Source organism: Balaenoptera musculus, chromosome 21 (assembly GCF_009873245.2).
Source record: "Balaenoptera musculus isolate JJ_BM4_2016_0621 chromosome 21, mBalMus1.pri.v3, whole genome shotgun sequence".
Classification (NCBI taxonomy): Eukaryota; Metazoa; Chordata; class Mammalia; order Artiodactyla; family Balaenopteridae; genus Balaenoptera; species Balaenoptera musculus.
The window spans coordinates 22,558,656-22,576,605 of record NC_045805.1 but is presented as its reverse complement, the minus strand read 5'-3'; positions in this window follow the sequence as shown (position 1 = coordinate 22,576,605).

Below are 17,950 nucleotides of genomic sequence, written 5' to 3'. Positions count from 1 at the left end.
AGGGAGTATTTAAATAGGAGTGCTGAATGATGACACCAGCCTTGTTGCTTCAGAGAACTTATACCAAATGCAAGCCCAGCAGCCTGGAGCCAAGTAGGGGAAAACAACTCTTTCAAAGAGCTTAGGTAATCAAGTGACAAGAAACCCAAGATCCACAGCCAATGATGGGAGAGAGGGTCACAGGAGCACAGGGTTCTGGAAGCACCCAGCAAGATGAACCACTGATAGAGACAGGGTCTCTAGTCCTAGTTCTTATAGGTCTAAGCTCATGTGTTTTTTCTTGCTGATTTTTTACAAAGCATTTCTTTTTCAGTAATTCTTTCCTCATTTACATCCATTTTTCTGTGTTGCCTTTGTTGCCATTCACAGTTAAGCAATCCACATAAGTACCAAGTATGAGAAGTTGATAGAAAACAAATGAAAACCATATATGGGTGTGACCCTTCATAATGCTTTCATGATGGAGGGGTCTGCGTTGTTAAATGTAACAACAAGTGTGTTACCATAGGGTTCTGTTTTACTTGAAGCTGTAGGTATCAGAATGGGTAGAAAGATCAGGCATGAAAAACAAAATACATTTTTCTGCCAGTGAGAGTGATTGATGATGAAGGCACAGTGTGTCCAAAATAAAAGTAGACACATTTTTAGTGGATTTTGTTTATTACTAAGAATGATTCTGGCGACAGTTTATATCATACAAATGGCCACTTTGGTCCTGTGTGGCTCATGTAGCATGTCAAAATTTTGATTACTATAATTGTATCTCACTTTTTTTTTAAAAAATAATTTTTATTTTTATTTATTTATGGCTGTGTTGGGTCTTCGTTTCTGTGCGAGGGCTTTCTCTAGTTGTGGCAAGCGGGGGCCACTCTTCATCGCAGTGCGCAGGCCTCTCACTATCGCGGCCTCTCTTGTTGTGGAGCACAGGCTCCAGACGCGCAGGCTCGGTAATTGCGGCTCACGGGCCCAGTTGCTCTGCGGCATGTGGGATCTTCCCAGACCAGGGCACGAACCCGTGTCTCCTGCATTGGCAGGCAGATTCTCAACCACTGCGCCACCAGGGAAGCCCCTGTATCTCACATTTTTATAGCTTGTTACAATTTTAAGAAGTGTTTCATACACTTCATCCCAGTTGTTGTCACCTTGACATCTGTTTCATCTTAGCTCGAGGTAACTTAAATCTTAGATAAAGTAAAACTAGATCCTTCTAAGAAATAACCCCAGGATGGAGAATACTATAAGATATTTATAATAGTGTAATAATTTTAAATACCTAGAATTACATAGAAATCTAGAGACCATTACAAAGTCTTCTGGCTTTGCCTCCTTCCTGGAGTCCATTCTCGGGTCGTGTCAGGAGATCCATGAACCAAGGCTCTTCTACAAAAGTCTCCATCTTGGGTGTACTTCAGAAGCTTCCATAAGAAATTACAAAGCCACACCTCAGATCAAAAAAATCAGTATCTCTGAGGGTAGGATCCAGGTATCAGTATTTGTAAAATTTCCAGGTGATTCTAAAATGCAGTCAGATTTGAGAACCACTGTCCCTATATAAAAAGGAACTTCCTGATGGAAAATGAGGTCATGTGATCCTTCTGGCATATGGAATTTTGAGGTCCCATTATTTCTAATAACGTTTGAAGAATCAAAAGCAAACTTAGACTTCGAGAAAATCTTTTACAGACACTGCATAAAGAATTTTCCCCATGTTTGCAATAGATTTGGGGTGGTGGAAGCATTTTATAATTAAATGAGGGATGGGCATAATGAAACTAATTAGTAGTTACTTACAGACCATGTATTTCTGCTAAGGCAGCAACTTGCTTTGTGGGAATTACTGGCTACAGATTAAAGAACAAGATCTTGAAAGAACATTTACAATAACTGAGTCACCTGCTGTCACCAATTTCTTACCTGAGAGACTTTCAAATTCAGGAATAGTAAATGCTTTTAAATGAGTTGTAACAAGCAAGATATAGATAAATGACTTTGGAGAGTCAGGTGCACAAGACTAAATATCCAAAATTCTTCTCTAAATCTGTCTCTGACATTGACTCACTCATTGATCTTTTGGGATTTAGTTTTTTGTGCTTTCATTTTCCCAACTATAAAACAGAGTATTAACATCTGTTTCATGGAGGTATTAAAGAATTATTTATAATGCACTTTGAAGATGAAAAATACATGTAATTAAATTCCATGAGAGTTCCCATGGAAGTTGCTGAAGATATGACTGAAGCTCATTGTTCAAGCTGGAAGTTAGACTCTCTTAAATGGGAGCCTTTTCAACTCTTTGTCCATTCATTGATTCAACAAATATTCAATTGTGACCTACCATGTGCCAAGGCTTAGGTTACTCAGTGGTGAAAAAAATCCCGTCCTCTGAAGTTATAGTCCTGCATGGGGAAATAGACAACAAACAACCCAACATATCCAGGTAGTGATAAGTAGTGCTTGAGGAGGGGGTAGGAGGAGATGGGTGAAGAGATAGAGAGTTAAAAAGGGTAGGAGTGTGGAGCCAATTTAGTTGGGGTGGTTAGAGAAGGTCTCTAGGGAAGGTAACAAGAAAAATTGCGGAAAGGAATTTCATGCAAATGTCTTAGGAGAGAGATTTCCAAATAGAGGGATTCATAAGTGGACAGTGTTCTGGATCTTCAAGAATAATGCAAAGGCCGTCACAACTGGGATGGAGTGAGGAGGTTTATTTTAAATTAATATCAATCTACGCATTGACTCAAAGTAATACTATACTTCTTTTCCAAGTATGTGATGATGGTTTACAGATCAGCATAGGAACTCCAAAAATATGGTCCTAAACATTCTTTTCTCTCCTTCCTTCCTTCTTCCCTCCCTCCCTCTTTCTTTCTTCCTTTCTTCCTTCCTTTCTTCCTTTCTTCCTTCCTTCCTTCCTTTCTTTCTTCCTTTCATTTTTTTCTCTTCCGGTTTTATTGAGAGATAACTGACACACAGCACTATGTAAGTGTAAGGTGTGCAGCATAATGATGTGATGTAGATACATCATGCAATGATTATCACAGTAGGTTTAGTGAACAGCCATCATCTCAAATACATACAAGATAACAGAAAAAGAAAAAAATATTTTTTTCCTTGTGATGAGAACTCTTAGGAATTACTCCCTTTAACAACTTTCATATATAATGAACAGTAGTGTTAATTATATTTATCATGTTGTACATTATATCCCTAGTGCTTATTTATCTTATAACTGGACATTCTTTTCTTAGTCAGATATTTATTAGTACAAATATTCAGTTGTGACCAGTCTTATAACTGAACATTCTTTTCTTAGTCAAATATTTATTATTTTATTAAATAATAAAAATATTTATCATTTTCTAGATTAAAAAAACAAATTTTGTTCCCAAGAAGTATACAATCTAGAGCATTATATACCTCAGTTTGCTCTTAGATGAAACTAAATTAAATTAGTTTTAAGTTTATGTTAGTGTTTAGGCAGATTCTATGGTGATACTACACCTTTTTTTTTTAATTCTAGCCAAGTTGCATAATAAGAAAAAAGTGAGTCCTAAAAAATAATGACACTGGAATTAGACTCCAAAGGACTAATTTTTATTTTCTCTATGATCTCAAACAAGTCACTGTGTTTTTTTGATTAGGCTGAAGGATTATTCAGAAGAACACAGTGAATGCTTTCTAGAAGTTTATATCTTGTAGAATATAGTACTGACAAACATATTAACATATTAACACATGTTAATATGTAAAACATATTAACATGTTTATAATCAGAATAATAAGAAAACATTTGAAAAATACTGAATATTTTAGGCAAACCGAAAGGTACAGATAATAATGTAATGCATAACAGATTTTGGTTAAAAATAATCTACAATCTATATTTGATTTCATTTATGTAAGGTTAACAGCAATGCATGTTTTGTTTTTTGGGTTTTTTTGGAGTATTTTCACAGGTTTTATTCTGTCAGCTTTCAACAGGGGTTCCACAAGCATTTTAAGTGGGAAAGTTCTTGGTGGGGAAGGACTGTCTGGCACATTGTAGGATATTAGATCCCTGGACACCGCTCATTAAGTGCTAATTTGTAATCACCAAAAGCAAATAAGAAATGGTCTCATACATTGTCAAACACCCCCTGGAGGGATGTACCGCCCCTAGTTGGAAACCCTTGACAGTTGATAGTGGCAAACACTGCCTAGGGGCTGGAGGTGAGGACGAAAACTCCCCAACCTCTTTGGAAGTCTCCAAAAGGCAGACCCAGGGACCCAGGGCTTTCAGAGATGGCCTCCAACTAGTCAAGGTCCTCTCCTATGCTTTTTTTGTTTTGAAGTTTTGTATTTTATTTATTTTTTTATAAGCAGGTTCTTATTAGTCATCCATTTTATACACATCAGTGTATACATGTCAATCCCAATCTCCCAATCATCACACCACCATCCCCGACCCCCCGCCACTTTCCCCCCTTGGTGTCCATACGTTTGTTCTCTACATCTGTGTCTCAATTTCTGCCCTGCAAACCGGTTCATCTGTACCATTTTTCTAGGTTCCACATATATGTGTTAATATGCGATATTTGTTTTTCTCTTTCTGACTTATTTCACTCTGTATGACAGTCTCTAGATTCATCCACGTCAGCAATGCATGTTTAAATTTAATTTTTATTTATTTATTTACTTCTGGCTGTGTTGGATCTTCGTTTCTGTGCGAGGGCTTTCTCTAGTTGGCGGCAAGCGGGGACCACTCTTCATCGCAATGCGCGGGCCTCTCACTATCGCGGCCTCTCTTATTGCGGAGCACAGGCTCCAGACGCGCAGGCTCAGTAGTTGTGGCTCACGGGCCTAGTTGCTCCGTGGCATGTGGGATCTTCCCAGACCAGGGCTCGAACCCGTGTCCCCTGCATTAGCAGGCAGATTCTCAACCACTGCGCCACCAGGGAAGCCCAGCAATGCATGTTTAAATAGCCTTGGTCTTCTTTTTTTCTTTTTTAAAAATTTAATCAACTCAGCCAAAACTGTATCCTCTATACCCAAATGACAGATATCATATCATTTTTTAAAATTTATTTTATTATTATTTTTTTATTGTCTTCTCTTTTTATTTATTTATTTATTTAATTTTTGGCTGCGTTGGGTCTTCATTGCTGCGTGTGGGCTTTCTCTAGTTGCGGCGAGTGGGGGCTAGTCTTCGTTGCAGTGCGTGGGCTTCTCATTGCGGTGGCTTCTCTTGTTATGGAGCACGGCCTCTAGGTGCACGGGCTTCAGTAGTTGTGGCGCACGGGCTTAGTTGCTCCGCAGCATGTGGGATCTTCCCGGACCAGGGCTTGAACCCATGGCCCCCTGCATTGGCAGGCAGATTCTTAACCACTGTACCACCAGGGAAGTCCCTATCATATCATCTTATCTGTAAATATTTAATTATGTACCTCAAAAAGATAGTCTTAGAAAAAAAACACTGAACAATACTTCCTTTGTATCATTGTATATCCAGTCAGTGTTCAAATTTCCCTTATTGTCTCATAATTTTTAAAAATTCAATGGATTTTTAAAATTTGCAGTAAATATGCATAACAAAATTTACCATTTTAATCATTTTTAAGTGTACAGTTCAGTGATATCAGTCCATTCACATTGTTATGTAATCATCACCACCATCCATCTCCAGAACTTTTTCATTTTCCCAAACTGAAATTACAAACCCATTAAACAATAACCTCCAATTCCTCCCCCAGAAGTATGACAACCACCATCCTGCCTTCTGTCTCTATGAGTCTGAATACTCTAGGTCTCTCATAGAATTGGAATCATACAGTATTTGTCCTTCTGTGACTGGCTTACTTCACTGAGCATAATGTCTTCAAGGTTCAGCCATGTTGTAGCATGTGTCAGAATTTCCTTTCTTTTTAAGGCTGAATAATATTTCATTGTATGTATAGATCACGTTTTGTTTATCCGGTTGTCTCATAATTCTTTTTAACTGTTTTATTTCCAGCTTTATTTACAAATTCACTGGATTCTTTGGGGGCAAAAGGGCACATAGAATATGTGGTAGTGATACTTTTCAAAACCCAAAGAGATGAGGAATCTAAGAATCAAATGACAGAATTTAAAGCCTTTGTAAGACCTTTTTAGGAGCTCCAACAATCCAAAGTCAACCACTTCAAAAATAAAAACAAACTGCTTGGGAATTTGTTTTTCCTGCTTAGGACTCGGTGCTTTCACTGCCGTGGGCTGGGGTTCAATCGCCGGTAGGCGAACTGAGATCCGGCGCCGCCAAAAAAAAAAAAAAAACAACCAACAAACAAAAATAAAAAAAACCTGCTTTCCAAAACAGGGCCAGGCTGTTCTTTTGTTGTTTAGTGAATACGGTATCCGCCCCACAGTAAGACATCATTGCGGAGTGCTCTGAACCAGAGAGACTGGCTCTGTGTGCCCAGCTTGGCTGGTCGGGAAAGAGGACTGTGCTCTGGCGTGTTGATTCAGTGCCCCTGGCAGAGACGCTGCAGTGTTTGTTCCCGGACAGAATTTCCCAACACATCTGAAGTCAGCTTGTAGAGCAACAAGATGCTATGAGCCTGCACCGTTATTAAGTCACTTCTAATGCGGTCTCTTGAAAGACTATGTAAATGGCAGAGAGTCGAATCCTGCATTATTGATGTCAAGCAGGGAATGAAAATCTGAAGGTTCTGAACATTGTAGTTAATTATATGTTGATGGGGTTGGGATGTCGGAATCACAGTTCTAGGGCTTCCCAACTTCTTTGCAACCTACTCTTTAAAAATATTATCCTAAGGTCACCATCAGGATCATACAGAGATAACACTGTGTAAAAGTTTTCTTAACATGTATGAAATCTAAAATATTTTAATTACATCAACTAAACCAGCAAACTGTGTAACTGCAAAATTTCTACCATTGATGTGAAATATAATTGATGGTTAACTTTTAATTGAAGTATAGCTAATTTACAATGCTGTATTAGTTTCAGGTGTACAGCAAAGTGATTCAGTCATATATATATTTTTTTCTTTATATATTCTTTTTCAGATTCTTTTACCTTATAAGTTATTATAAAATATTGGGTAGAGTTCCGTGTGCTATACAGTAGGTCCCTGTTGGTTATCTGTTTTATAAACAGTAGTATATATTTGTTAATCCCAAACTCCTAATTTATCTCTCCCCCCACTTTCCCCTTTGGTAACCATAAGTTTGTTTTCTATGTCTGTGGGTTTATTTCTGTTTTGTATATAAGTTCATTTGTATCCTTTTTTTGTTGTTTTAATAAGTTTTCTGCATTTTGTTCTCTTGTGGCTACATATATATATACAGACTCCTGTCACAAAATGCCTTATACATGAGAGGAAATAATATTCACTTCATATTCCACTATTATTATTGGGGGAAATAATAATATTCACCAATTTGAAATCTAAGTAAACCAAGCATGGTATAAAATAAAGTTCTCTAATTAGGTAAAAGCACTATCCAAAATATGCATAAATGGAGAATCATGGAATATTAATGTTGAATGGAATTTAGAGGTTGTATAACTCAGAGGGCTATAATCTCTTTGGATACATGAATTGAGAATCCAATGAAAGCTATGGATCTTCTCTCTCAAAAAATGCATATAATTTTGCTTATAATTTCACATGTTCATGGACCTTCTGATGCCTCAGTTAAGCATCTGATGTAATTCAACTCCTTCCTTTTATGCTTAATGGAATTGAGAGTCATGGTGACTATGTGACTTGTAGCCAACAGCTACAGAGTGAGGTAGGGTAGAGAGTTCACTCTAGGTACAAGCGATTTTTACTATCTTGGTTATGAAATTGTTAAGCAAGCGATTGATGTGGAATTCCTAAACAAGGCCCCATTGGCCCCAAAGTATCTCCCAACCAGCTTCTAACAGTGCCTTAAATTCTCGCACGTGTGGGTTTCAGGTAATATACAGTTAGCCCTTGGTATCCGAGGCGGAATTGGTTCCAGGACCCCCATGCATAACAAAATCTGTGGATGCTCAAGTCCCTTATATTAAATAGTGTAGTATTTGCACATAACATACACACATTCTCCACGCTATGTAAATAATTGCCTGCACATGACAAATTCAGGTTTTGCTTTTTGGAACTTTCTGAAATCTTTTTTCCTGAATATTGTCGATACACAGTTGGTTGAATCCTCAGATGTGGAACCTGAGGATAGGGAAAGCCTGACTGCACTTGTACTAACAAGGACAAGACATTAAGCACTGCCCTGCATTCAAATGCCAGGTGAAGGCACCCAGAGAATAACAGGGGTCACTAGCCCAGACTCTCTTTCTCTCATGCTGAATTCTCCTTTGAGACTCTTGGTCTCCTTATCTGCTGTTGACTTTGATGCCTTTATGCATTTGCCTACTTTTCCAACTGACCAGCTCTGCAGAACATGGAGGAGGAGGGGCTAGAGAAATATGGTGTCAAAAAAAAAAAAAAAAAAAAAAGAAGGGTGAGGCAGAAAACTCTCTTTATCAGGATTAAAGTTAAGCAAAGGCAGCATTTTCAGAAATACAACTGATTCAAAGTTTTTTTGTAGCTAGAAGTGAGAGTTCTGGAAATGTTTTGTATTAAATTACTGGGCAACGTATTCTAAACATTGTTGAAATGTATTTAAAAATCCCCAGTTTTACGAGTCTCATGCAATTAACTTGGAGAAATTGCACATGCTGAATAAGGTTGCGTTAAGGGCAAGAAGGAAGCTTAGATCCATATTCCAGGAAAGAGGGGGATTTCCTTGTGAACATATTTGCTCTCAAACAAATCACAAATTAAAATATAGAAATATAACCTTAACTGTAACTTAAATATAACAAGCACTTTTTGTGATTGCTTGAGCAAAATACGTGTACTTTTTGGCATGACTTTCTTTTGAAATATAACTTATTCTGATGACAAAGATAATACCTATTATAGAAAATTTGGAAAACAAAAAAAAAGAAAAATTGTAATTCCAGCAAGTACAGATAACAACTACTGACAATTTGATGTACTTTTTGTGATATTTTCAGGCTTTATTCTGTGAGGGTCCATTTATACCACTCCCCCCACCACACACACACACACACACACACACACACACACACACACACACACACACACACACACACACACACACACACATATATATACATACAGGTATTGTAATCGAGCAGAGAAGAGCCCTATGGGGCCTTCCTGCCCCCTGCCCGCCCACCCTTGTCCTCCTCTGCCTGCCTCTGGTTTGTAGAAGAACTTTAGCCTCCTAGGCCTTCACTGGGTTCCAAAGAATAAATTTAATCACAGAAGTGAGAAAATGCAGAAACAAAGGAAAACAGCCAAGCAAGACAAAATAGTAATAGTTTAGCCATTAAACAAAGTCAGTGACCTTTAGTTCCTCCTCAAGGGCTATAGATCATATTCTGAGCCAAATCCTTTGAGCTGTTTTACAGATACTGAAACCCCCACCAGGTGGAAGAAGTTAACTGCTTGTTGACCACAAGCACCTAGACCCCAGACCAATTGGAACCAGAAAGTCGATAATGTTGACTCCAGATTACCTCATCACCAACCTATCAGAAGAATGTCCATGAGCTGATCACGTACCCCACAACCCTCTCCCTCACCCTCTTTAAAAACATTTCCCTGAAGCCCATCAGCAAGTTCAGGCCTTCTGAGCACTAGCTGCCTGGACTCCTTGCTTGGCCCTGCAGTAAACGCTGCACTTTCCTTCACCTCAACTCGGTGTCAGTAGATTCGCTTTACTTGGGAGCAGACCCAAGTTTGGTTCGGTAATAGTATGTGTGTATGTACTTACATCAACGTGAGGTTATGCTTTATATGAAGAACTGTATATTTTCAACAAATGTTATGACATAGGTATTTTTTTAAGTTCTTAAATTTTCTTGGAAAGCAATTTTTTTTTTTAATTTTTAATTTTATTTATGGCTGTGTTGGGTCTTCGTTTCTGTGCGAGGGCTTTCTCTAGTTGTGGCAAGCGGGGGCCACTCTTCATCGCGGTGTGCGGGCCTCTCACTATTGTGGCCTCTCTTGTTGTGGAGCACAGGCTCCAGACGCGCAGGCTCAGTAATTGTGGCTCACGGGCCCAGTTGCTCCACGGCATGTGGGATCTTCCCAGACCAGGGCTCGAACCCGTGTCCCCTGCATTGGCAGGCAGATTCTCAACCACCGTGCCACCAGGGAAGCCCTGGAAAGCAATTTTTAATGGCTACATAGATTCTATCATATAGGATGCCAACATTTACTTAACCATTATTCCACTGCTGGAAATCAGGATGTTTTTCGTTTTCCCCACTGAATATCCTTGGATAGATCTTTGGGGGCATGTCTATCTTTAGAACAATCCCCAGGAGTAGAACATTTCTTTAGGATTTTGCTGCATATTATTAAATGCCCTGCATGAAGCTGTACCAATACATTCTTAGCTGTAATACCTGAGGATGCCCCATTTCCTTATTCTTCTACTAATATCGCATGTTAAAACATTTTTTCTTTTTTTGCTTTTACTTTTTATTGTATCTATATGAGAAGATGGATGCTAACTAAACTTATTAAACCTTAAACTTATACAGTTATGTATGTAAATTGTATCTCAACAAAACTGGAAAAAATAATGATATATTCTATGCCAATTTTATAGGCTAAATATGGTATCCTATTTTAATTTGCATTACTTTGATTACTCTGGAGATTAAACTATTTTTAAAATGTATTGGGCTTCCCTGGTGGCGCAGTGGTTGAGAATCTGCCTGCTAATGCAGGGGACACGGGTTCGCGCCCTGGTCTGGGAAGATCCCACATGCCGCGGAGCGACTAGGCCCGTGAGCCACAACTACTGAGCCTGCGCGTCTGGAGCCTGTGCTCCGCAACAAGAGAGGCCGCGATAGTGAGAGGCCCGTGCATCGCGATGAAGAGTGGCCCCCGCTTGCCACAACTAGAGAAAGCCCTCGCACAGAAACGAAGACCCAACACAGCCAAAAATAAATAAATTAATTAATTAATTTAAAAAAAAACAGATGGTGCTTTTAAAAAATAAATAAATAAAATAAAATGTATTCATTACCTATTTGTATTTCTTCTAATGTAAACTATTTTCTTTGCCTGTTTTTTTTTTGTTATTCATCATTTGCATACTGATTTGTAGGAATTCCTTATATATCTTGAATATAAACCCTATGTTGTATGCATTGAAAATATTTCCCATTTGTCATTTTCTTTAGCTTATGTTGGCACTTTTTTCCTCCAGTGTATAATATCATGAAATGTCACCTGTGCTCCCAAATTGATTTGAGCTGAACTGCTTTACAATGGGGACAGGCCTCACCACATTTACCTGTTGGGGTAAATGGTGGAGTTGGAGCACATAGAGGATTTGGGGAGTTAAAGCTGGAGTTCAGGGATTGAAGTCCTTAGCGCATCTGGTTTTTCCCAGATATTCCCATTCTAATTGCCGAGATTATACATTTTCTTAATAAACACACCAATTTTAGTTTTAAAAACGATCACAATACAGAATCTGGTTGTATTGATCTGTCTTTTTAGATGCTTTTTAGATGGACTTTGAGCAGTTAGATGGCTGGCTTTGGTCAGAAAGGATCTTGGTACCCACTTGGATTCCAACTCTGCTTTTCTGTCTGCTTTTGGCTGGGTAGCCTTGGCCTCAAACCTCTCTCCTTCTTGCTCTCATTGTACTTCCTTGAAAGGTTGCAAGGACGGAACACAGTTTATCATCCTCTCTTTTGTTTCTAGGACTACCCATTTCTCACCCCATCTGCTTTGACAACCGTTTTCTTAGATGGTCTGTAACTTGCAAACTCACTTCCAGAAAACAATTTCTATGCTAAGAGTGTTTTCGTTTCAAGGAAGAAAAGCCAATTCAAGGGTACTGTAGCAAAAGAAGGGGATTTATTATAAGTCTTTAGGCCAAGGAATGTAGCTAAGACTCAAGAATACCAGGCAAGAAACCAAAATGTTGGAAAACCAAGAAATATGATCTCTTGCTAAATCTGCGATCATTTCACATCTACCTTTTTCTTTCTTGGTGAATGGATTTCCTCTGCTCCCAAGTCCCTCTGATAGGCTAAGATAGGAGTTCATGATTTCCAATTTAACACCTGGATCCACAGAACGACTGACTTTTCTACTTTCAGTCCTGAAAGGTAGCAGAATATATCACCCCAGAATATGCCACTTTGGCATAGCAATTATTTTGAGCTGAAGGCAGTTGAGAAGAAATGGTCACAAGAAAAGCTCCATCTTCCCCCTATTTGTCTAAAAGGAGGACATATATTTACAAAGGCGTCCCTCCTCCCCTCTCTACCGGGAAGGACAAAGGTTAATCCCTGGAGACAAATTTAGACCCTTGTCAATGGAGAAGGCAATGACTTAAATGTTCATAACCCACTCCCCCATCACCCCCAAGACTGGTCTGCCCCATATTTCTCTTATGTCTTCAGCTGGAGATGTTATATAAGCCAGAGTTCTAAGACACCATTTTGACTGACTCATTTTCCGCTGGGTATCTCCCGTGTATACATGAGGTATACATGTTAATAAACTTCTGTTTGCTTTTCTCTTGTTACTCTGTCTTTTATTACAGGGGTCTCAGCTAAGAACTCAGAGTCAGAGGGGAAATTATTTTTCCTCCCCTACAAAGCTAAACTGCTAGGATAAAGCTCCAATAATCTTTTCGGTTTTACTTTGGGGCACATTGTCATTTAATTTGTACATCATGTTAAACTTGTTTAAACAAAAACTTATTTTTAAAAAACCAAAGTAAGGAAAAAAGAACAATAAGCTTAGTATTCTGCCCTAGAACATTACCCAAACTCCTAATACAATATGTAAACTTAATACTCTTTGTTTTGAAAATGTAAATTAAGTGTTAATATAACTGTATTCAAGAACCACAAGACCATGGAACAGTATCACCTTACAGAGGAAGGGAAAGGCTTTCTTAAATTCTTCTTTAGCATCTGAAGAGCCATTGTGGTGCGGGAACAAAGGAGCAAAACTCAGGCATCTGCTAGACTTCCATCAAATCCTCTGAGAATTTTGAAATAGACAATATCTTTTTAACTGATGGGAGATCCACAGCTTTTGAAGACTGTCTTAATCAACAGAAGACAATATTTTATTTTTATACCTCGGCAAAGACAACAGAGAGAAGAAGCCTTCTCAAATTATCTTGTATCCAGGCACCGTACACAGCCTTAAATAAATATGTGTTGAATTAATAATGAAGTTATGACCAGCTGTGATGCTTGTGTTATGACACACCATTATTCCAAAGCATCTCACCATTTCGTGGGATGAAGTGGAGCAGATCGGGAGTCAGGTTTTATTGTTCTCTTCTACAGAAGGGTAAACAGAAACTCTTTTTTAAAAACACAAAAGTAATAAAGTATCAGGAAGAACATAAATGGTAACTTTGGCTTCCTTGTCTTTTAATAAATACATGGCTTTATTATAATCATCATCAAAACTACAGTTCTTTGGGAGGACTTCACATTTGTGATGCTGTGCTGTGCTTTATGATATGTGTTATACTATGTCACGGTAGACTTTGTTTCTATCTTAGAAATAGCGTTTCTCAAGGAGGAGGCAATATCCCAGGTGTCATTTATTTAAAAGCTAGCCGTTAAGTAAATTTGTTTTTTAAAATGGGAAATATTTTGTAAAACTGTGCAGACAAAAGCAAGATCTGAAGCCATTTGTCTCACTGTCACCAAATCTCGTGAACAAACATTTCAGACTAGTAACTAAGACTCCATTGCCCGGGCTACACAGCTTGTACACTGCACACACCACCCTTGGAGGGAGGGACCAGAAGCTGAAACCACCTGATTCTCGCAGGTCTGCTGGGGGTGCTACCTTGGTCCGCCTTTCACAAAGGCACACGTGGGCCCCTTTCACAAAGATGCACCGTATTGTGGCTCCCTGTCCATGGCTTACCTTCAACCTTCGGCACAAAAGTGCGGGTGGGGAAACGACCTGCCTGCTCCCCAACCTCCCTACCCCCTCCTCCTGCACGGGGCCGCATCTCAAAGCGCCAAGTGAGCTATAGTTAGCTTCGTTTGTCCTAACTACTTCACAGATGTTTTTCATTTATCCTTCACTGGAATGATTTTCCTCCATTTTCTCATAAAGAGGATGTTTGCACCAGGATTGGGACTGAGAATGGTGGAGGGTGGCGTGAGGGGCTCGGGGAGAGTGCTATTTACAGACCCTCAGGGCGAGTTCTGGAATTCTAGGTGACACTGCTGCAAATCCTTTGGCTTTCAGTGAAATCGCCTAGATCCTGCAGAACATCTTCAGCTGAAAGTACTTCCAACGGATGCTAAAAATACATTGCAGTTTATTTTCCTCAGTAGGGAGCATATGTGTTTCCACTTGACCTGGAAACACAAAGAGATCCAATGTTAAATTTAATGCTGCCCATTCCAAGATAAATCTGTTTTCTGGAGAGCAAGGGAAAGAAAAAACAACAGACATATTGGTATGATTTTGCCTTTGCTCTCTGGGGGAGTCGGTGCCTTGAACACATTTTTTATGTTCCCTGTTGGTAGTTAAATGACTACTCTCAGACTTCTTAGCTATTGCTGATATAAACTGGCTTGCATTCAAATCAGATGGTGAGTCCAAAGCAGATTTGTTAAATTTGGGGAAAGCGGGATGAGGAGTTTGATTTTTTTTTTTACCTAAACAAAAATGTCAGATTCTTTGTATCTAATCTTAGATTGATAATTTAGCCTTCCATCTTCTTCTTTCTTTCTTTTAATGCTCTTCTCAAAAGACAATCTGAAGTGCCCTCTAATTGAAATATAGATTTTATGGACATTTGTATTAAATCTTTTCTCTCTAAAACGAAAAGCAAACAAATCAAATACAACTTATCTACAGATGGCATAGAAATTCTGTTTCCTGATGTAACATTTAATAACAGATGTTCAATCCACTTCTTGTAGTTTGGGGATACTGTTTGTTTAGAGCTTTTGGTTGCCCAATATGACATTCTTCAATATTGTAAGAGCAAAGTTCCATCTTTACTGAAGATGAAGTCTCAGCCCTGCTCTCCAGCTGGTACCACACTCTGGAGCTTAAAATACACAGCCTGCCGACAGAGAACTAAGACCCATTCCCCTCCCCCCCAACCCCCGTCCAACCCCCCCCTCCCCGAGAAATAGCACAGCAATTAAACATGAGCTTTGGACTCCACCTTTTTTTGAGTCTGGATTCTGCCACTCAATAGTTCTGCCTTCATTTTTCTCCATCTGTAAAAGGAGGATAATGATGGGACCTGCTGTTGAAGGCTGTTGTGAAGATTAAATGAAATACTGTGTGAAAAGCATACAGCACCTTGCCTGAGTATGTAGAAAACCTTGAATCCATATTAGCTATTATTACCGGTGATGATTCTTAGATACCCTGGTTAGTCGTGCCCAATATCAAAGCTAACTGACACCACCTCGAAGATCCACTTCCTGAACTGTCCTTTATCAGTTTTTTTTTAAATTAAGTAATTAATTAATTTTTATTTTTGGCTGCATTGGGTCTTTGTTGCTGCGCTTGGGCTTTCTCTAGTTGCCGGGTGCGGGGGCTACTCTGCATTGCCGTGCGTGGGCTTCTCGTTGTGGTGGCTTCTCTTGTTGCGGAGCACGCGCTCTAGGCATGCAGGCTTCCGTAGTTGTGGCACATGGGCTCAGTAGTTGTGGCTCGCAGGCTTAGTTGCTCCGTGGCATGTGGGATCTTCCTGGACCAGGGATCGAACCTGTGTCCCCTGCATTGGCAGGTGGATTCCTAACCCTGATGCACAGGGAAGTCCCCCGCATCAATTCTTAAGGCTTGATTTCTATCCTCTTCTTTGGGATAAGCCTAAAACCTTTCAGAGGGCATCCCTTCCTTTTCCTCTTTCTGTTTTCCCCTTGATTTCCTCCTCCAATAAAACCAAGCCAAGAAGGGTGTGGTCTGATGAAAATCATGGAGATGGATTTTCTCTTACTTACCTTTAACCAGATAGTAGGGAGCATTTTTGTTATTGTTTATTTAAAGCAAAATATTCAATGGATCTAAAATTATAAGAAAGGAGAAATATGAGAAGCCCTTTTCTTCTCTTCATGATAAAGGCAGCATATACTGAGCCTCTCCAGACTTCAAGGAGACAGCTAAGTAAATTTTCTCATGAAATGTTGTAGCCCACCCTTGGGTCTCATTTACACTGCAGGCTTAAGGAATAGCCATATTTCCTTTCAAGACTAGATGGGTAGTTTTGACACTCTAAAGTTAGTTAGAACCTCAAGCCCATGAATGTCCTCTGATAAGTTAGTAAGCATTTATAGGCATACCTCAGAGATGCTGTGGGTTCAGTTCCAGACCACGGCAATAAAGCGAATATCACACACATTTTTGGTTTCCCAATGCATATAAAAGTTATGTTTACACTATACTGTAGTCTATTAAGTGTGCAATAGCATTGTCTAAAAAAACAATGTATGTACCATAATTAAAAAATACTTTATTGCTAAAAAATGCTAAGCATCATCTGAGCCTTCAGCAAGTCTTAATCATTTTGCTGGTGGAGGGTCTTGCCTCGATTCTGATGCTGCTGACTGATCAGGGTGGTGGCTGCTGAAGGCTGGGGTGACCGTGACAATTTCTTATAATAAGACAGTGATGAAGTTCATCACACCAATCGACTCTGCCTTTCACTTAAACACTTAGAGGCCATTTTAAGGCTAGTAACTGGCCTAATTTCAATATTAGTGTGTTTCAGGGAGGCCTGAGGAGAGGGAGACAGGGGAAGGGCTGGTCATTGGAGCAGTCAGAACACACACATTAAGTTTACCATCTTATATGAGCGCGGTTCATGCCCCCAAACACAAGAGTAACACCAAAGATCACTGATCATAGATCACCATAACAAATATAATAATGAAAAAGTTTGAAATAGTGCAAGAATTACCAAAATTTGACACACAGACATGAAGTGAACAAATGCTGTAGGAAAAATGGCGCTGATAGACTTGCTCAAGGCAAGGTTGCCACAAACCTTCAATTTGTAAAAAACACAATGTCTGCGATGCACAATAAAGTGAAGTGCAATAAAACGAGGTCAGCCTAAGTAAATACATAAGTAAATAAATCAGAACTATTTTGAAAGTCTAAAGTAGCTGAAGTAAGTAAAAGTCCTGCATTTCTGGGAAGCTATGTTTTCTGAACTCTTGAAAGGTAAAGGGAGAGCAAGATAAAGACCAAGTAGGTTAACTAACTGTACTAGTTTCCTAGGATTGCCCTGGTTTTGGGTGCAGAATATCTCCTCTCCTGGGAAACCCCTCAGTCTTGTGCACACTGGGACATTTGGTCACCCTAAAATAAAGATTTAAGTTGTGGTTGATGAAATTAAAATTCAGTGGAAAGGGTACTTATATATTATTTTCCAAATTATATATCTTTAATATAAATGGAGTAATATAAATAAAAACAGAAAAAGCATAATGACTAAATACTCTCCTAAGAAGCTATCCATATATAGGCAAATCCTGGACAGTTTGTCCATGCAGTTATAGAGGTTCATTTGGTAGCACTTATTCTAATTGCGAACTTTTTTCCTACAAGGAAATAATTAGCCTTTATAGGGTTCTTTTGGAAATCCCAAACTTTAGCATGACACCAGATATCCTACAGGCTGAGAAAGGAGAAAGTTTCCAAAGGAAATTGCTTAACATTTTCAACGATGGGAGGTCAAGAAAGGGAAAAGGGTGAGGTGACCTTCCAGAGAACAGTGCTGCTGGCACAGTGGAGACAGAAGCCAGATTACTGGGCCCAAGGAGGGACCCAGCGGAGAGGCTCCAGACGGCCTGAGACCACTTCTGTAAGATGTCAGGGAAAGGAAGTAAACCAATGAGCCAGCAGCTAGGGGGCAA